We start from the raw sequence: 20824 nt of genomic DNA, 5'->3' as shown, positions 1-20824 counted from the left end.
CAAAATGCAAAATAACAACTCCCAATCCAGGATGACAGTATTCTACTTCAACCTATGGGAATTTATATTCAGGCTGTGAGTGAAACACTCCCTGGGTCCTGATTTGAAAATGTAAAAATATCGATTTAATAATTAAAAAAAAAAAAAGAAAAGAAAAGGCAAGGGTGGGGGGAGAGGGAAAACCTCAGCTCTGTGCTCCACCCTCATTCAGTGAAGTAAAAATAAAAACCGCACCTTCCCCCACCACATTGTGCTTTAATGAAAGCACCACGCCAGTCTTCGCTGCCACCCACCCCAGCCCACTTTGTTTAAAATTAGGCAAACTGTATCCAACCGCATTCTCCCAAGTGAAGTCACAGGGCCCTTGTTCCAAGGAAAATGGGGCAGGCAGGGCAGCTAGGACCCGCATCCCTCGGGGAGCCAGGCCTCGGCCTCCAGAGGCCCCTTTGCAAGGAGCTGCTGCGACGCAGTGCAGCCCGAGCGGGGCTCACTCATGGCAGCCAGCTCTCGTCCCTGGGGCTCAGCCGCCTGTCTACAGAGTCAGAGTGGGCTGAGCAGCAGGCTGGGAAGGTCCACCCAGCCGCGCCACTCGGGGCTCCCAGGACCCTGGTGTGGAGAGGGGTTGACCCGAGATGCAGGGAGGGGGCGCTGAGTGGGTTGGCGAGCCTTGGCGCAGCTGTGGTCCTCAGCTCTGGCTCTGGAGTAGTTCACTCTTGGTGGATACTGGCGCCAGGAGGGAGAGAGAGGCCTTTAGCATGGAGGGCTCTGAGCTGGTCCCATCCTTGCTGAAGGCTTCAGAGCCGCCACTAAACTATCCTGTGCCGGCTGAGACCCGTGGCTTTTCCACGCCATTTCACCTCCCTGCGATGGATACACAGGCAGCAGAAGTCACCAACGGTCCCCACGTGTGCCCACACGCACGCACTCATGCACGGACACGGTATACAGGCGGGGCCAGCCCTCGGGCCCTGCCCCCTTCACACCTGGACCCTCCCAGGCAGGTCTCTTGCTGAGCCATGCTCCAAGGACTCCATTAGGAACCCTGGGGAAAGCCAGCCAGACTCAGAGGATGGGGAGCTGAGGACAGCGGGGCCTGCCTGGAGGCTCTGGTGCTTGGGATCTGGGCGCTGAAGGCTCACAGAAGTCTCCTGTCTGCTGACACCCTCAACCCGAGCACCCCAGCCCTCCCCAGGCAGCCAGTCATCCAAACCCAGGATGCTGACCCCAGAGGTAGCACCTCAGGCACAGCAACGTGAGCTGTCCACCTTGCACTCCCTCACACACTGCTCCACCCACCTCCCCACAAGGGGGAAGTGACAGAGAATAGTCACTTTGGGTCATGTGATGTACATGGGAATGAAAACCATGAACTCTGGGATCAGATCAAGGCCCCTTGGTAGCTGTGTGACCTCAAGTAAGTGACTCAAGCCCTGTGAGCTCCCTTGTCCATGAAGTGAGCATTACAGGAGGCAGCATATGTAACTTGGGATTTATTCCCTACAAGCTTTCCCCCTCCGTAGCCTGGGATGATGACAGGAGGATCCTGCATCCCCCAAGAACTGGAAGGACCCAGACTTCAGAAGCAAAGCAAGAACTACAGGACAGGCACGTGAGTCCCCTTCCCATGGTCACCCCTGCCCTGCAGCAGGAGCCAAAGCCTCCTCGGGCCACTCTTGGATGAGGCACAGTGCAGCAATGGTTCCCGGCATCTGGTTTTCAAACTGTGTTTTGTAGCAGCAGAATCACAGACCCCAGTACATAGTACAGAGATAACAGACAAGACAATGTTGGAGAAGCAGGTTCCAAGATGAACTGATCTGTAGTCCTGGAAGAATCCTGACAACTAAAATTACTCTGTGCAGGCGAATGGGAGGAGCAGAAGGAGCAGAGGGCACCGTCAGAGGAGGACAGTGACATGAACAAGAACTGCACCTGCTTCAGGTGTCAAAACCCACAGCCTTGGGCACCTGCCCTAGACAATGTTTGCCACACTATCCCCTTGTGAGAAGGACAAATAACAGGACAGAGGCACCATCAAGATGTGCTCCACATTTCAGGCATGGAAAGCAAGACATTGTGGCAAAAAATGATCTACATGAAGGATCTCTGTGAGTGAGACCCCAGTGGAAAGAAGGGGCCATCAAAGAAGGATGCACTTTTCTCTGAAGGGAGGAGAGAACTTCCACTTTGCTTATGGCCTTTCTAAACACTGACAGAGTTTGTGGATTCAAAACGCTTCCATAGCTTAGGTAGCTCAAGTCAAGAGCCTCGAGTGGTCACTGATGTCATACATAAGAGCGTTAACTGTTAAATTAACAACAGGAATCCCTGTGCACTAACTTCCCATGCAGGACCTCTGTCCTCAGTGAGTTGTATTATGAGAGTTAACTGTAAAACTAGATCTCAAACAGTTTTTGTGTGTGTGCACATTGTTGAAATCTTTACTTAGTAGATAGTTGGTCTTCTGTGTACAAAGTTAATTGAAAATGAATCTTAATGGAGAATGGGACTGGGAAGGGAAGAGAGAGGAGGAGGAGGGGTGGGAGTGCGGGTGGGAGGGTGGGTATGGTCAGAAGAATAACTATATTCCTAAAGTTGTACTTACAAAATTTGTATTCCTTAAAAAATAATTACTTAATTAAAAATAAATAATGAATAAAAATAATAAAAAAAGCTGTGCTCCAGCATGACAATATTATATCATCATTAGCAAATATTTAAGACACAAACATGCATCCCACTCCCTGGTGACACTCACCTACCTAACCCGTTCTCAAGTCAGTCCCAAGACATCTCTCAGGAAGACTGAGTCCAAAGTTGCCAGGGCTCAATCTACCTCCCCCGGAAGTGCCTGCCCCCTCACTCAGTGGCCACCCCCACCTCTCTCCTGCTCATTGCTGCTGCTTTTAGATTTCATGGACAGCATTCACACATCCAACAAAAATACCACCACAACCAAGGGCAGGAATTCCAGCTGAAAAGCCTACCTCCACTAAAAACGCAATGACCCATTCAAGCAAAGAACATGACTCACCAGTTTGGGCAGGTCATGGGTCAAAAGATGCTTGCTCTTCAGAGAAATAACCCTCACAGCAGTCATCTCAGAAAGCAGCCAAACAGCAGCCTTACAAAACACTGGCACCGGCGCTGTGGTGCAGCGTGTTAAAACCGCAGCCGGCAGCACTGGCACCCCATATGGGCACTGGTTCAAGTCCCGGCTGCTCCACTTTGATCCAGCTCTCTGCTAATGCACTTGGGAAAGCAGTGGAGGATGGCTTGGGCCCCTGCACCCATGTGGGAGATCAGGAAGAAACTCCTGGCTGCTGGCTTTGGCCTGGCCCAGCCCAGGCTGTTGTGGACATTTGGGAAGTGAATCAGCAGATGGAAGATATCTCCCTCCCCGCTGTGTGTGTGTGTGTGTGTGTGTGTCTCCCTCATCTCTATAACTCTCTGCTTTTCAAACAAATAAAATAACTCCCTTTAAAAAAAGACAATAAAATGTGTTCACAGCATGGCCTCTGGTCAGAGGCTGATTCTACTTTGCTACCTGAATCCTATTGGGAATAACTGGCTTCACTACAGCGACTCCCTAGGAGGTGATGAGGAGGTTAGATGGGAAGAGTCGGGCCCTCGCAGTCAGAGAATCCCAAGTTCAAATTCCAGCTCTAGCACTTGCTGGCTATGTGCAGATGATGCAGGATGATTGGATCAATGTCCACCAAACAGTAAATACCAGCCCTCTTCTGACATCATGCTTCTACCTCTAATGCCCAAAGGAAACTTTTGGAAAAACCATTCCTGGGCAAGAGCCCCCTAACACCAGGGCGGGATCGGCCCCGTGCTGGTGCCGTGTGGTGTGTGGGAACCCAGAGCGCTGACACAGCACACCTTGGCCCATACTTCCCCCACGTGGCTTCTCACGCTCTCCCAGGACCAAATTCCATTCCTCCTTGAAGACTCCAACCCAACATTGTCTTTGCACCTCTCCAGAAAGATTCACTCCCTTTCCACTACCCCCTTGTATTTGCATGCTCACCATAGTACTTTGTTCTGCTTGGGGTACAGTTATGTTCTATTTCTGTTTCTCAACGCCAGTGAAAAGGGTCTTCAGAAATGGAGTCTTTTTTTTTTTTTTTTTTTGACAGGCAGAGTGGACAGTGAGAGAGAGAGACAGAGAGAAAGGTCTTCCTTTTGCGTTGGTTCACCCTCCAATGGCTGCCGCGGCCGGCACGCTGCAGCCGGCACACCGCGCTGATCCGATGGCAGGAGCCAGGTGCTTCTCCTGGTCTCCCATGGGGTGCAGGGCCCAAGCACTTGGGCCATCCTCCACTGCCTTCCCTGGCCACAGCAGAGAGCTGGCCTGGAAGAGGGGCAACCGGGACAGAATCCGGTGCCCCAACTGGGACTAGAACCCAGTGTGCCAGCGCCACAAGGCAGAGGATTAGCCTAGTGAGCCGCGGCACCGGCCCAGAAGTGGAGTCTTATCTCTCATTTCTCAGATCCTCTGGGCATGGCACATTGCCTTGAGCAGAGCAAATCAAGAAAAATTTCAAACGAACAGGAGGATGTATGGATAGAAATCCATTTTAGACTGTTCTGATGCCTTATATAACACTATATATCCATTAACAACTCTTTAATGAGGGTTCATGTTAACTCAGTGAAAAGACACGGAGGTGGGGCTAAGGAGATGCACCTCCTGGGAGAACATCCCGCATCTTACACTCACTTATCTGAAGATAAGCAGAAGTACTGGCCCGGGACACCAGCAAACCATACTCGACAGTATCTTAGAGGAATCATTCACCAGAACAAGCAGGAGCTTCCCAGGGATGTAAGGCTGGCTCACCAGGCACGATAAATGTGATTCACCACGTGAACAGAATGAAGGACAAAAACCACATGGTCATCTCATCAGATGCAGAAAAATCAGCTGACAAAATTTAATATCCTTTCATAAAAAAGTCAACAAACTAGATACTGAAGGGTTTCAAATGCGACAACCCACAATAACATCATAGCAAAATGAAGGCTTTCCCTCTAAGATCAGGAACAAGACGAAGATGCCCACTCTCCCCACTTCTGTTCAACACAGTGTCGGAGGCACTAGCCATATCAGCCAGGCAAGAGAAAGATACAAAAAGCAACCACAGGGAAAAGGATGAAGTGAGAATGTCTATTTGCCAATGATGTGATCTTTATAATGAGATAATCCTGAAGACCCCACCAAAAAACTGTTAGAGTTGATAAGCAAATATAGTAGTTGCAAAATAAAAAATAAATCTTAGGAAATCAGAATCATTTCTATATACTGACAATGATCTGTCTAAAAAAGAAACTAAGAAAACAGTTCTATTTAGAATGGTATCCAAAAAATAAAACGCTTAGGAATACATTTAGCCAAGGATATGAAAGAATTGTGAACTTAACTATAAAACACTGATGAAATACAGAATGACACACACAAATGGAAAGAGATCCCATGTTCATGGATTGGGGAAAATTAATAGTTGAAGTATCCATGATACCCAAAGCAATCTACAGAGTCGGTGTAATCACTACCAAAATTCCAATGTCAATCTACACAAAAATAGGGAAAAAAATCCCCAAAATTTGTATGGAATCACAAAAGACCCTAAATAGATAAAGCGATATTGACAAAAACATCGACAGAGGCATCTTATTACCAAGCTTCAAAGTATATTACAAAGTTACAGTAATCAAAGCAGCGTGGTTCTGGCATAAAAACTGGCATTGGCCAATGCAACAGGATAGGGAGCTCAGAGATAAACTCACACAGGTCAACTGATTTTCCACAATAGAGTCATGGAAAACAGCATGGAGGTTCTTCAAAAACCTAAAAATGGAATCGTCATACAATCCAGCAATCCCACTGCTGGCTATATACTCAGAGGCATTGAAATCAGTATGCACAAGAGATGTCTACACTCTCATGTTCGCTGCATTATTCACAATGGTCAAAATACGGGAACAGCCTAATTCAATGTATGGACTTTTTAAATGTGGTATATACACACAGTGCTCCCCCCCCCACACATACACAAGCCTTCAAGAAACAGGAAATTCTATCACCTGCAACAATATGGATGGACCTAGAAGATTACAAATGAAATGTGCCAGACACACAAAGACTGTGTGATTTCCCTTTTATGGAGAACCTTACAAAGTCAAACTCACAGAGGTAGCGAGTAGAAGGCTGGTGGCCAGAGACTGAGGGGCAGGCAGTGCAGTTGCGGGGAGGGGAGACCCTGGTTGGTGGGCAGAAAACCACGCTCAGAAGCAAGAAGCTCTGGGGTTCTATCGTCTGGCACAGTTACTCCCGCTAATAATAAGGTATTAAATTTTTCAAAACAGCTAACGGAGGATTTCAAATGTTCTCACCACAAAGAAATGATAGCTATCTGAGGTGACGAGCAAGCTACTTACCTGACTTGATCCTGCCACAGGGTACGCACTGGTCGATTCATCACACTGAACCTCATAAATAGACACAATTGTCATTTGCCAATTAAAAAAAAAAAAATCATGGGTGCACATTTTCCCGACAAGGGAGGTCCTGGCGTGGAATCTCACGAGCCCAGTCCTCACCTAACCCTGCTCCTGCATGGACTTCAACCCACTGCCACCTCTCCTGTGAGGCTCCATCGCTCCATTTCAGCTCCTGCTACCCTGTGAGATGCCCAGAGAGGCTCAGCCCATCTGGGGGAAGGAAGGGGCTGTGGAGAAAGTGTTTTGTGTTCCCCTGGGTCCAATGTTATTTTCTAAACAGTTTTGAGTGTGTGTGTGTGTGTTTTTTATAGTATGTTGTTTGGTGACTTTTTTAAAACAAGAAAAGTCCAGAGGACGAGAAATGAAACAGAATGTACAGAATTTTTAAAAATAAAACAACAATCAAGAGGAAGTGGGTCCCTCTCATAGGCTTCTCATTAAACCAGTAGTCAAATTTTAGTAATCAGCTTGTGTTACAGTTTCCATCACAGACAAGAACATCTTAAACCCAAAACAATCAAAGAGAAAGTGTGGGCCCCACTACAACTGCATTCCGCCCCCAGGGCGCCTCCTTTCCTGACAGCCCGATGCTTGTGGGGCCTGGGTTTTCCCAAGCACCTGCACGCATTGGAAGGAGGAGATGAGATGCAGCTGAATGGAAGCCGACACCCAGCTGCCAGCGCGCAGGACCACGAAAGCACCCACGGCCTCAGGGCGGCCGCTGCACCCGGCTTCCTGGCAAAGGCAGTCCTGCTGGAACTCTTCGAACAGAACACAGGGACGATCAGTGCTTCCACCTGTGTGGCTCCAGAAAAACAATATGCACCTCTGTAGGCTTAATGCTGATCTGAAGTGACCAGAGCTTGACAAAGGGGATAAAGGGGGAGTAGGAAGGAGGGAAGAATTCTAGGAGCTCCTGAGACTGGAAGCGTAGTGTCCCGGGCACGGCTGGCTCTGGGGACCTGAGCCAGCTTCTCCGTCCTCATGGCTAATGCCCTCCCAGCCCTGGGGTCAGATCCCTACAATGGGGCAGTGGGACAGAGAAAATCACTTTAGGTGCCCAACACTTAAGCACGCTCTTTCTGTTCTCCAAGAGGAGAGCCCAGGTCAGGGCGGATGCTGAAGGGAAACCAATAGCCAGCTGCCAACCAGAAAAGGGACCACAGCCTTAGATTGGCTGCAGTGCTGGGATTCCTGGGAAATGCAGCTCGGCCGTGGCTGTGAAGAAATCACTGGGATGAGCAAAGGGGGCGGGGGGGTGGGCTCCAGGTGGGCTGCCAGGAAATGCCAAGAAGGAGAGGCAGAAACCAAAGGGTGCCGGTGCCGCGGCTCACTAGGCTAATCCTCTGCCTTGTGGCACCGGCACCCCGGGTTCTAGTCCCGGTCGGGGCGCTGGATTCTGTCCCAGTTGCCCCTCTTCCAGGCCAGCTCTCTGCTGTGGCCAAGGAGTGCAGTGGAGGATGGCCCAAGTGCTTGGGCCCTGCACCCCATGGGAGACCAGGAGAAGCACCTGGCTCCTGCCTTCGGATCAGCGCGGTGCGCCGGCCGCAGCATGCCGGCCGCGGTGGCCATTGGAGGGTGAACCAACGGCAAAAGGAAGACCTTTCTCTCTGTCTCTCTCTCTCTCTCACTGTCCACTCTGCCTGTCAAAAAAAATAATAATAAAATAAAAGAAACCAAAGGGATGCACAAGTCAGTTTCCAATATGGAAATAATTCCCTCCAAAGCTCAGGGAGCCAACTGCAGAGAGCCTCTCTTGTCAAAATACAGGACTCCTAGCTATCACAACCACCATTCCCTGAGCCCTTCTATGTAGTAGGACGGCACGACATGCATTCAATATCTCATCAAATCCTCCACCCACCCAAGTGAACACAATTATCCCCATTCTGCAGACGAGGAAGTAAAGACTGAGAGGCCAATGGAACTCAATCAAAGCCTCACAGCACACACAGGACACAGACATGCACCAAAAAGTTTCATGTGTCCCACCAGATTGCACCTTCTGTGGGCACCCAAGGCCCTGCCACAGAACCGGTGTGCAAGGAACCTAGTGCCCAGCTTGGTGGCAGGCACACACAGGACATGCTGGGGGTAACTCTGCAGCCAGTCACAGTTCTCCACACCCTATCCCTCCCAGCCACCTGCAAGAAAGAACAGGCTGCACCCAGGAGTCTTGTCTTTTTAGCACAATCCCCAAAGACTGCAATGCCCCAAGTCCAGACCCTGTCTCCTACTGGAAACCAAAGGGAAGCTCATGGGCTCATGTGGGGAGCAACTCGGACTAGACTAAGTTACTGGAATTAAGACTTATTCTATGCATCTGCTCTCCCACAATATGGCGCTGGGAGAGGAGTAAAAACAACTTTTACACAGCTGCCTCCAGTTCAACCAGTAACCTGCAGGAGCTGATCCCGCTCCTGATTGGAGGAGAGCAGCGTACTCGGCGTGTGGGTAGCCGAGTTGGGATTGGTGGAAGAGGACTATAAAGGAGGAGAGAGACAACATGCACCAGGAACATCTAAGGGGAACATCTATCTGAAGGAACACCTGAGCAGCCCCCGAGAGAGCCGGCCGGCGGTGTGCCGCTCCCCCGCGGAAGTGGGGAAAGTGGCAGGGGGCACCACCCTTCCACGGAGGTGGAAGGACGGCAGCCAACCTGGGAAGAACCAGCAGCAAACCCGGGGAGGGCCGAGCAGACAAAAGAACAACGCAGGGTCCTGTGTCGTTCCTCCACGAAGAGGGGGAGCGACAGGCTCATCTCTCGAAAGGAGAAGAAAACCATCACTCACAGGCAGAATGGAACCAAAGATATTGCTTTCGACTTACAAGGAATAGAGGTCTTCAGCCTTGAAGGATGGCTCTCCGTGACCCACCATCAAGAAACATGAGTGGGTCCTCTTTGTTTTTTAAAAAATTAATACTTCATGTAAAACCAAAGCCAGACTCAGGCAGACACCTCTAGGCCAGGAGCGAAAGTCCTGCTTCATGAACTTCAAAGTGTGCCTATCACTGTTAAGAGAGCAAAATAAACGTGCAATAGAAAATCTGGGGAGCAGGAAGCTGGGAAAGTGCATGATCCCCTAAGCTCGCCACACTACTTGGGACCACATGAAGTGTTTCACGTCCACTCTTGGCCGCGCAGGGCTGCGTTGCCTGCACTGCAGAGGGCCCAGTCCCTCCCGACTGGCATGTGTCTGCCGGGCATCTGAAAGCCTTACAGTAAATGGTGACTCATGCACTGCAGCCACCATAGGTACCGCTAATGCAGTAAGCCCAAGTCTGTTCCATCCACATGAAAGAGACAGGCTGGGTGCAGGGCTGTGCGCCTGACTCAAACTGAGACCCCTGCTCACCGCCACCCGTCAGCATTGAGCTGAAACTCCAACTGTAATTACCCGGCGCCCCGGGGAGCAAAGGCAGGAGGAAGGGGGATGTCTTGGGGGGGGGGGCACGTCTATAAACACAGGTGTCGTCACTTCTCATCACGCTAAGTCTCCCCAGACCAGCTGTGTTCCACCAGTACTGATGGAGCGCCCATGAGGTCTGACCCCTTGCCATGTGCCGTGGACACAAAAATGAACACAACAAGCCTGACAAGTCCTCGACCAGCTGCCTTCTGTCCTTTTTCTTGATTCATTTATTACATTCTCATTTAATAGCTCCATCTTACAGGTGGGGAAACTGAGGCAAGAGAGATTAGGGAAGTTACACAGTTAATGAAATGGACAGCCAGGATTCATAGCTGCTTGGACACTGGGGCTGCCAACCACCGGGCTGCTGCAGAGAGGGGGAAGGGAGCTCCAGTCCCATTCTCCCAGGGGGTCAAGGTCTAGTCAGCCATGGACAGCCAAGACCATGCTGGGGTGTGCTCAGAGGTGGAAGCAGCAGGCCTCTGCTAGGGTACAGTCTGGACAGCTTCCCAAAAGGAGATCCCGGGAGCAGGAAGGGAACAGGACCCAGGAAAGCAGATCAAAATGAGGCCCATACGGGTTTGAAGAGTTGCCTCCCCAAATTTGTGTCCACCAGGCACCTCAGCACGGGGTCTTTTTCAGAATGAGGGTCTTTGCAGATGTGCTTGGTTAAGATGAGGTTACATAAGCTCCTCTAAATTCAATCTCCAGCACCCCTGTAAAAGGTCTCTCTCTCTCTCTCTCTCTAACACACACACACAGAGGCAAGGCATGTGACAATGGAGGTGGCAGAAGAGAGAGGTTCCTACAAGCCAAGGGTTGCTGGCAACCTCCAGAATAGGAGAGAGGCCTGAACAGATTCTCCCCCAGGGCCTCTGGAAAGAACCTACCACACCCATTCCTGGCACTCACGGTTCAGACCCAGCTTCCAGAATGGTGAGAGAATAAATTGCTGCTGTTCGGGTCAGCCGGCTTGTGGTGCTGGCTCTGCAGCCCTGGAAGCTAACACAAGGCCTGCTTGGGACGGGCTGTGTGCACTTGAGGTTAGGAGTGGACTCCACCGTGCAGGCTGGGAGACAGATTTTAAGCAGCAGTGTGGGACCCAATCCAGGCTGTGTTTTATAACTGGCGCTTGCTCAGTCCTACAAATCTGTGGACGCCAGTTCTGTAACTGTTGGTGTCCTCCAGGGCCCCGCTGTCCATCTGCTTTTCCCGCCCACATTCTCCTCGCTGGGCGCACCCACACTGACTAGGATCTGCCTGCAGTAGCTCCCAACGACAGCGGGGACACTCTCTGGACCAGATGCTTCCACCTGCAGAGCTGGCCTCTCAAACCCAACATGTCCCACCTCAGCCCCACTTTGTCCCCATTGGTCCCTTCCCCTCTCTGTGGGTGGCACTGCTGAACATGCAGTCACCACACTAAAACCAGGGCCCGCACTAGACTCCTCACCGTCACATGCGGGCGAGTGCCAAGCTGTCTCTCCACTCCTTAGCGCAACGCTCAGCGTTCCCCCCTGCACTCTGCTCTGCTCACATCATGGGTTTTCATCCCTCTGTTCCGCCCTCCCGCCCGCTGCACTGCTCCCGGTTCATTTATTTATGTATGTAAGAGGAAAAGAGACAGACACAGCTCCCATCTCTTGGTTCACTCTTCAAACGCCCACAGTAGCCGGGACTGGGCCGCACTGGAGCCAGGAGCCAGGAACTCAATCCAAGTCTCCCATGTAGGTGGCAGCGTGCCAGCTACCCCGAATACTCTGAGAAGCATGGCTTTCAGAAAAGCGGCCCCACTGCTTCCCATCTGCAGGCCTCCACCCAACTCATCTCCTCTCCCTGCCTCCTGTGCCCATTCCTCCTTCCTGGCTTAGCCAACCGTAGAATCAAAGGCCCCAAGAGCTAAGTATCTCAGGACTGCTACTTTCTCTCACATTGAGTTTTCGTTGTGTTCATCTAGCTCCACTTGCACGCACGCCTGAGAGATGTCCTCTTGCCTCCGGCACAGACAGGGAGGCTGGAGGGGGTTACGACCTGTAACACACTGTCGTTAGTCAAGGCTAATAGACCCATCCCCAAGGCTGCAGCCAGCAAATAGGCCGGGTTCCCAGGGGGCTGGATGGTAGCTGAGGTTCCACCCTAGAGTAGCAGTAGCTAGCAGGTACAGCTGTGTCCGAAACTCTGGGTGTGACCTTGTGTAATCTTCACAGGGGCTCCACCAGCTAAGTGCTGGTACCGCTGCCACTTTATTCAAGGAAAGGAGGCCTTAGGGGTTAAGTGCCCACACTCAGTGTCTTACAATTAAGAAGGGGAAAGACAGGGATTTCAGACCCTGCTGCTTGTGTCTCTGCCATCTCCAAGCAAGGGCTGTGATGGAAGGATACAACACACAGGGCCAGGAGGACTGACATGCACTTGGGAATGAAGGCAGGGCTTGGGTCCAACAAGGAAACACACAAGGAAACTGGCTTTCAATGCCGGTTTCATTGACACTTTTTTTTTTTCATTGACTTTTTTTTTTTTTTTTTTTTTTGGAGTTTACAATGGTGCAAAAGTATACCAGCCATTCAGCACACTACTCAATAAATTAAAGGAGATATGCAATATTATAAAATACGTTTGGGGGCTGGCGTTGTGGCACAGTGGACTGTGCTGCAGCTTACGAAGCTGGCTTCCCGTATCGAAGCACCAGAGTCTCAGCTGCTGTAGTTCTATGCAGCTCCCTGTAATACATCTGGGAAGGCAGCAGCAGAGGGCCAAGTGCTTGGGCCCCTGCCACCAACATGGGAAACCCAGATGGAGCTCCAGGCGCCTGGCTTAGGCCTGGCCCAGCCCTGGCCATTGCGTTCACTTAGGGGGGTGAACCAGCAGATAGAAGATCTGTCTGTTGTGTGTGTGTGTGTGTCTGTGCACACATGCGTGTATCTTTCACTCTGCCTATTATTTTTTTTTAAAGAAAAATAAAATAGGCTTTGTGTGAAACAACTGTTACCTAACGTAGGTAAACGAAGCTGGGACGTTCAGTAGGTTAGGTGTATTACATGTAGCTTCAACTCACAATGGGTTTTTTGGGCCCTAAGTCCATCACAAGTCAAAGAACATCTGTAATTAACCCCCTGGAAGCATCGGTGGGGGGATTTAAATGAGATAATGTATGTATAATTACACCAAAGAATGCCTGGAGCGTGGGAGGTTCTAAATAAAGGTGAGATGCTTTCAGCTGATGCAAGAAGGAAGCTGCAGGACAGAGAAGGGCAGGCAGCAGGGAGCACCTCTCTGGCTGCGCAGGGGACGGGGAAAGTGATCAGGATCCCCCAGGCGACAAAGCCAAACCGATGTTTTCCGTGGCGCGAAGCCTCCGTAATCCCACAAACAGCAACAGAAGCAGCCGCTGTGCAGCGAAGACTCGCAAAGTCCCCAGGACTTTCCAGACATGACTCACGGAGTCCTCTTCACGTCTCTAGAATGTAGCCTGGGTATCCCCATTTCACGGAGGGAGAAACTGGGGCTCCGCAGAGTTGATCGACAGCAGCGTGTAGTCATGTGGGCGGGAGCTGAGCCCCGGGGACCGACTCCACATCCTGTATCCTAGCACTGCCTCCCCAAGTCAGTTCAGTCCCCTTCATGCCCTTCACCGTCCTGCTCATCTCACGACGTTCCTATCCAGCCTCTTCTTCTCGTCTAGCTCTCTCCTCACTCCAAGGAAGACGCAGATTGGCTCAGCTTGTGGAGAGATGTGTGGCGCAGGAGGCGGAACATGGGGAGAGGAGGCCAGAAACCTCTGTCCTGAGCCCAGCTCAGCCCCTCCAGCCCTGCACATGTCACTTCCCTCAGCTGTCAGGTTGCTGTCGGGCCCAAAGAAGGTGACAGACATGATGTGCTCAGTACTGCCCACAGAGCTGCACGAGCTCACCTCAGGTCTTCTGGAACCTTCTCCCATCAAATACCCCCTCTCTGGCATCCTCCCCCCAGTTCAGCATCTTGACCGTCGCCAGTTTGCCATATCCTACAAACACCGTCCCTGACCCCCCTGCCACCTCAGGACATAAACCCCCTTGTGGGAATTTGTACAACCACTCTGTCTGGGCTGGACAAGCTCCCTGACGTCACAGACAATAATCCAGATGGCTCGATGCTCCCTGTGGGACCCTGCATGGTGCCTTTTGGGACATACATGAGGGGAAAACCTTGGCAAATAGGAACTGAGAGCGTAAGGAACACTGAAACACAGCATCTTGAATCATTCTAATACACGAGGGAGACAAATGAGGAGGAGGAAATCAGGGCCTGGGTTAACCAGTTCAAGGTCATTCAGCTCCCAAGTAAGGGAGACATATTAGTTATGCCCCTAATATGTCCCTACCTTGTAAAAAGGCTCAAGTGTGGGGCCACAGCCTGCAGTGTCAGCATCTCCTATGAGCACCAGTCAGAGTCCCGGCTGTTCCGCTTCCAATCCAGCTCCCTGCTAATGTGCCTGGGAAAGCACCAGAAGACAGCCCAAGTGCTTGGGCTCCTGCCGCCCACATAGGAGACCTGGATGGAGCTGCTGGCTCTCAGCTTTAGTCTGGCTCAGTCCTAGACATCGTGGTCATTTGGGGAGTAAACCAGTAGATGGAACGTCTCCCTCTCTATGATTCTGCCTTTCAAAACAAATCTTTTTTTTTTAAAAATTCAAGTGTATCATAAATCCAAGTTTGCTCGACAAAATATTCTGTGTTAAGTATCTGTCTTGTCCTCTTGGGCCACATCTCCAGGTCTGATGTGGAAGGGGCACCGATGTCTTTGCTTAACATTTTTGGGGGGCTGCAGTGGCTTCTCAAAGTTATCTGCAACAGCTCTGTTGGCTGCCTTTTTGGAGCGTGTGTTCGTCTGCCCACCCTGCTGGGTCCACGCTCGAAGCAGGCCTGCCCTCAAACCACAGCCGTCCTGCAGAGATGGGGACGAGGCGAGGGCAGTGGGCAATGGCCTCCAGCACTCTGCACAACTGGCTTGCAGCAGAGACAAGGGAGCTAGAGACGAGATTGTGATTTGCCCCAAACCACAGGGCAACGCAGTGACTCAGATCCAGCCCCGTGTGGATGCCGTGCCCAGTGCTGTCTCTCCACAGCTGCCCACGTTTCCTCTTTTCACTACCAGAAATTTCCCCTTCCTTTCTTCTTTTAAAAACCTGCATTACATAACATCAACAACGTTACAGGGAAAAAAATGAATCAAAAAGCACATCAAGGGGCGGGCGCTGTGGCACAGTGGGTTAAGCTGCCACGTGGGACACCCGCATCCCATGTCAGAGGGCCAATGTAAATCCTAGCTACTCCACGTTGGATCCAGCGCCCTGCTGATGAGGCTGGGAAACAGCAGATAACGGCTCAAGTTCTTGGGGGCCCCTGTCATCCACGTGCGAGATGGAGTTCCTAGCTCTTGGCTTTGTCTGGCACAGCCCCGGCTGTTGCGGACATTTGAGGAGTAGCTGGCAGATAGATCTCTTTCTCTTTTTTTTCACTCTGCCTTTCAAATAAATAAACAAACAAAAACACCATCAACTAAGTCCAGGCCTGTCCCAGATTCTCACGTGTATGCACAGAATTTACATGATTGCTATCGGCCCAGGTAAGCGACTTCATGTGTGTCTTGCTCCGCTCAGCTCTGTCCCGCCTATGTTGTATCCAGTGGGGCGGTTCCCCTTGGACTGCTGTCACGGCACCCACCCATCTGCCCCCTCATCACCCACACTCAGATTACTTCCTATCTTTGGACACGCTGGCTTTCTTCCCCTTTGGGATTCCATCTGTGGGATGTGACCTTACTGCCCAGAGTAAGAACACTGGTCAAAGAGTCTAGACAATGTCACTGCTCTCATCATCCAAGGTCACGGGCTCTCCAGAACGCTAGCCCCTCTCCTCATGGCACCCTGTTTGCTTTAGCATGGGCCTCAATGGTAGGGTTTTGGCAAATGCAAATATGAATAGATCTATTTATTGCCTGTGTTATAGGCCAGTGGAAGTACTGCCTCAGAGCTGCTCTAACTTAACACTGAGCTGTGTTTATCACTTGGGCTTCACGTGGAGTGGTCCGTGCCCCCGCCCTGGCAGTCTGGGTGTGTGCAGAAAGACCTTTTTCAGGGCTGTGCGTCATCTGACCACGTGTCCCTGTCCATCGGGTCACCACACACGGACCCTCTTCCGTTCCCTTCCCCTGAAACATGACTTTATTATTTTTCTCTCACAGATTTTATTCTTTTAGAGTTGCACACATCCCACACCAACAACAATCATTTTCATAGAATTTTCAAACACATTTGCTCTCCACAGTGCAGATAAATCTCCCATCTGCTTTCTCTTGAGTTTTAAGAGTTTTTAAAACTAACTTTTTAGTGCATTCGGAACATATAGCATATGAGATGAGAAATGAATCTGAGTTCATTTTCTCCACGTTGTTATCTAGCTTCTCCCAAGAGTCATTTTCTTTAAATTGATATCGTTCCCTATTATTTGTGTCTCCAAATTCACCACCTATAAATGCCTTTCGTTTATTTAGGTCTTTTTTTTTTAACTGTGCCCATCATACATCTCTCTGCTTTATCCCAGTCCTGCACAGTTTTGTGTGTGTGTTTTTTGTTTTTTTTTTGTTTGTTTGTTTGTTTGTTTTTGACAGGCAGAGTGGACAGTGAGAGAGACAGACAGAGAGAAAGGTCTTCCTTTGCCGTTGGGTCACCCTCCAATGGCCGCTGCGGCCAGCGCACCGCGCTGATCCAATGGCAGGAGCCAGGTACTTATCCTGGTCTCCCATGGGGTGCAGGGCCCAAGTACTCGGGCCATCCTCCACTGCACTGGCCTGGAAGAGGGGCAACCGGGACAGAATCTGGCACCCCGACCAGGACTAGAACCCAGTGTGCCAGCGCCGCAGGCGGAGGATTAGCCTAGTGAGCCGCGGCGCCGGCCCCTGTGCAGTTTTAATAACGCCTGCTTCCCCTGCCTGGCTTGCTACGAGGAACACTGCTACTCAAAGAATCGTAAAACATCCTCTGCTGCTTGTCCATCAATTTTTCCTGATTATTTTTTATTTTTGTCACTGTTTTTCATGCTTTATAAAGTACTGCATTGGAACCGTAATGGCCAAGGCATGAAACCCTGGCATAAACCTCAGAATACCGACCCTCTAATACTTCAACTTCTGATCAGAAACAGCCATGTAGGATTTTGTAATTTTCTTTGAATAGAAATTGTGTCATTTGCTTGCAAACAGCGATATTTTTATCTCTTCCTTCCCTATACTAATCCCTCTGGTTTCTCTTTCTTCCTATATTGTTATGACAAGCATCTGTTAAACTATGGTTAAATAAGAGATAAGGGGCATTTTGGTTGAGTTCCTGTTTTTCAGAGCAGGCTTCTAATATTTCTCTTCTCCATCTACACTCCTCGTGGAAGGCTTGCTACATAAGAGCAGGCTCGTTGTCATATGTAGGGGGAAATCTCCCAAAACATTTATTTTTAGCTTTATGACGTTTTATAATGCATGTGCATCTGCAGAGACCAAATTCATTCATTCATGAAATATCTGTTGGGTATCAACTATATTCCAGGTGTTGTATTTAATACTGGGTGTTCTGATTTTTATGATTTCTATTAATATTAGTCTCTTTGTGCTAAACTAAACATATTCCTGGGGTGAATCTTGTCTGGTGGTTTTCAAGTATTATTATTATTATTACTTGAAAGGCGAAGAGAGAAGCCTTCATCTACTAATTTACTCCCCAGGTGCCTACAACTGCCAGATCTCGCCCAGGACAAAGCCAGGAGCCTAGAACTGAATCAGGGTCTCCCAAATGGGTGGCAGGGGCCCAACTACTTGAGCCATCCATCATCTGCTGCCTCACAGCCTCACAGGGTACCCAACAGCAGGAAGTTGGGTCAGAAGCAGAAATCAGACTCAAATCCAGGCTCTTGAATATAAAATGCGAGTGTCCCAAGTGGCAACTTAACCACTGAGCCAAACGCCTGCCCCTCAAGACTCATTTTTAATAAGAGCCTACTGAATGACTATAAAATTCACCTGTAAAAATGGACAGACAGGAACCCTGAGATATCAATCTCTAAGACCCAGTTCAAATGTTGTGTTCAACCTCCTGCACGAAGCCCTCCGACTGTCACCTCTCCGAATGCCTTCCTCTGGGTTCCACGGTCCTCCCTGCCACCGTCACTCAGGACTCCACCAGTGCCCTGACAGAGGCCTGAGCACGTCACCAGGGCTTGGCACCACCACTAGTGGTGGGCAGTCGCTTACAAATACTCCCCAAGGCGCAGCATTCACCCGCTCCACTGCTAATCGCAGAAGTGGTGTTTTTGGTTTTTTAATGTGAATTTCATCTATAACTTCCTTCTTGCATTCAGGAGAGCAGGGACAAGCCTGCCCAGCTCCATGCACACCTAGAGGAGCCGTGGTCTAGGGGGATGAGGCCGCCCTCCTGTCCTGGAGGTACTGTTGGCCCAGCTGCAGGCTGGGCTCACAGGGACTTCGGGGAAGGGGAAAGCATAAGATGTGATGAAGGACTCCAACGAGTGGCAAAAGCTCTGTCATGGGAAAGTCTGGACAGGTGACCCTCAATAACACAGGCATAAGGACATCTAGCAAAGATTCCCGTGGCTGCAGCTGGCTGTGCTGGGCAGGACCACAATTCCTGAAGGTAAGACTAGTAACGCTATGTACTAGTTATCAACACACACTGAGAACAAGTTATATCTTCCCAACCATCCTATAAAGTGCATTCTATTGTTCCCTTCACAAACACACAAACTGAGGCCCCAGCCAGGCTAAGTAATTTCTTCAGAGTCACATGGCCAGGAAGTGGAAGAGCTGGGATTCAAACTGATGACTTTCCAGTACACCTTGCTATCTCTGGCAGAGACAGCAGGGTGTGGTCCCTGCACAGGGCCTGGACATTGGGTACCTTACCAGAATGGGAACCAGCACAGAACTCTCTTAGAAGAACTGAGACCTACAGAAGGAAATGGGAGCCAGGAACAAAGCAGGAGGCCCTGCTATGCCAAAACCAGAACAGTACCTGGGCCCAAGACCCTGGCTGGCGGGGAACCAACTTGCCACTTCCCCAGACCAGAATTAACCAGAAGAGGTGAGGGCAGGGCTGGGCTCCAGGAAATAACAATGGCCTGCCCTCACGCAAGATGATACAGGATGGGCCTGGATGGGAGCACACCTCTCGAATCACCAGGGCCTAAGGGGACCGAAAACCAAAGGCACAAAGGCTCCCCCCTGCTACAGGCAGCACTCCCTACATTGAGAATGGGAGTGAGGCTGTAACACGTGGAGAATCTGGTTTTGAATAAACATCTGAGAAGTCTTGACCTTGGCTTCCTTTATCTATAATGAACAGGACTGGATTAGACTGTTTGCAGGCACTGTGGATTCTGTTTCTCATTTTGGGATTCTGTGCCTCAGAGGCACCATTAAAGTCATGGTCCCACTGGGCCATATACAGGCTTCCGGAGGCTTGTGGCCCACATAAACGAAAAGAAAACTGGGGGATTTCACTGTGCATGAATGGGGGTGGGCCATGTGTGTCTGGGGAAAAGTCCACAGCTTCTACCATATTTCCAAAGGGCACTATGGGCCATCAAATAGGTTATAAGTAATTGATCCAGGGGCAGGCTTTGGCACAGAGATTAAGACACCCCTTGGGATGCACACATCCCATATCACAGTGCCTGGGTTCAAGTCCTGGCTATGCTTCCAATTCCAACTTCCTGTTAATGTGCACCCTGGGAGACAGCAAGTGATGGCTCAAGTGGTTGGATCCCTGCCACCCATGAGGGAGACCTAGAGTGAGTTCCTAGCTCCAGGTTTCAGCCTGGTCCAGCCCTGGATTTGTGGGCTCTTGGGAGTAACCCAGCAGATGTAAGATCTCTGTTTTTCTCTGTCTCTGTCTCCATCTCTCTCTGTTGCTCAGCCTCTCAAATGGATAAAATAAATAAATAAATAATTTTTTGAAAAAAAAAAAAAAAACCTGATCCAAAGGAATATAAAAACAGAGCTAATCCCAGAGATATTGGACAATGATATTAAGACAAGGAAGCGGCCGGCCCCGCAGCTCACTAGGCTAATCCTCCGCCATGCGGCGCCAGCACCCCGGATTCTAGTCCCAGTCGGGGCGCCGGAATCTGTCCCGGTTGCCCCTCTTCCAGGCCAGCTCTCTGCTATGGCCCGGGAGTGCAGTGGAGGATGGCCCAAGTGCTTGGACCCTGCACCCCATGGGAGACCAGGAGAAGCACCTGGCTCCTGCCATCGGATCAGTGCGGTGCGCCGGCCACAGCACGCGGCCACTGGAGGGTGACCCAACGGCAAAGGAAGACCTTTCTCTCTGTCTCTCTCTCTCTCTCTCTCACTGTCCACTCTGCCTGTCAAAAAAAAAAAAAAAAAAAAAAAAAGACAAGGAAGCTACTCAACCAAACAAATGTGACCCCCAAGAAATTCTGTAGTCAAAAACACTTCTCTACCCTCTCAGCACATCTGGAAAGTACATGGTCACTTACAAAGCCAGAAATGAGAGGCTGCGTCAGGGCAATCCCATCTTTGCTACCCACAAAGGAAAATGGTATGAATCGTATTGTGAGAATTAGAAGCATCATTTTTGCAGGTTCTTGAGTACCAGATGCTTTAGGTACATAAGGCCCTACATTGCATCAGAAGCAGGTACATTTTCTACTTTATTCATTCATCACAGGTTGGCCCCACCTGGAGCTGGTTAGAATCAGGCCGAAGTTCCAACCAGGTGGATTAGCATCTGCATTTAGACAAGAATTCCAGACCTAAGATGATTTGTGCATGCTGTAAAATTTGAAAACCACTGCTACATTCATGTTCATGGAAATACCCACAAGGAAAAAAAAAAG

General features: G+C 50.2%; 1 protein-coding gene and 1 pseudogene across 18 annotated transcripts in view; both read right to left on the bottom strand.

Annotated features, from left to right (window-relative positions):
• TRERF1 (transcriptional regulating factor 1) overlaps positions 1-20824 on the bottom strand; it is a 226174-nt gene that overhangs the window by 166214 nt on the left and 39136 nt on the right. The window lies entirely within an intron of this gene.
• LOC138849662 (transcription elongation factor A protein-like 8) overlaps positions 1-20824 on the bottom strand; it is a 62778-nt pseudogene that overhangs the window by 8535 nt on the left and 33419 nt on the right.

Source organism: Oryctolagus cuniculus, chromosome 5, assembly GCF_964237555.1.
Source record: "Oryctolagus cuniculus chromosome 5, mOryCun1.1, whole genome shotgun sequence".
NCBI lineage: Eukaryota > Metazoa > Chordata > Mammalia > Lagomorpha > Leporidae > Oryctolagus > Oryctolagus cuniculus.
This window is presented reverse-complemented; position numbering and strand designations above follow the sequence as displayed.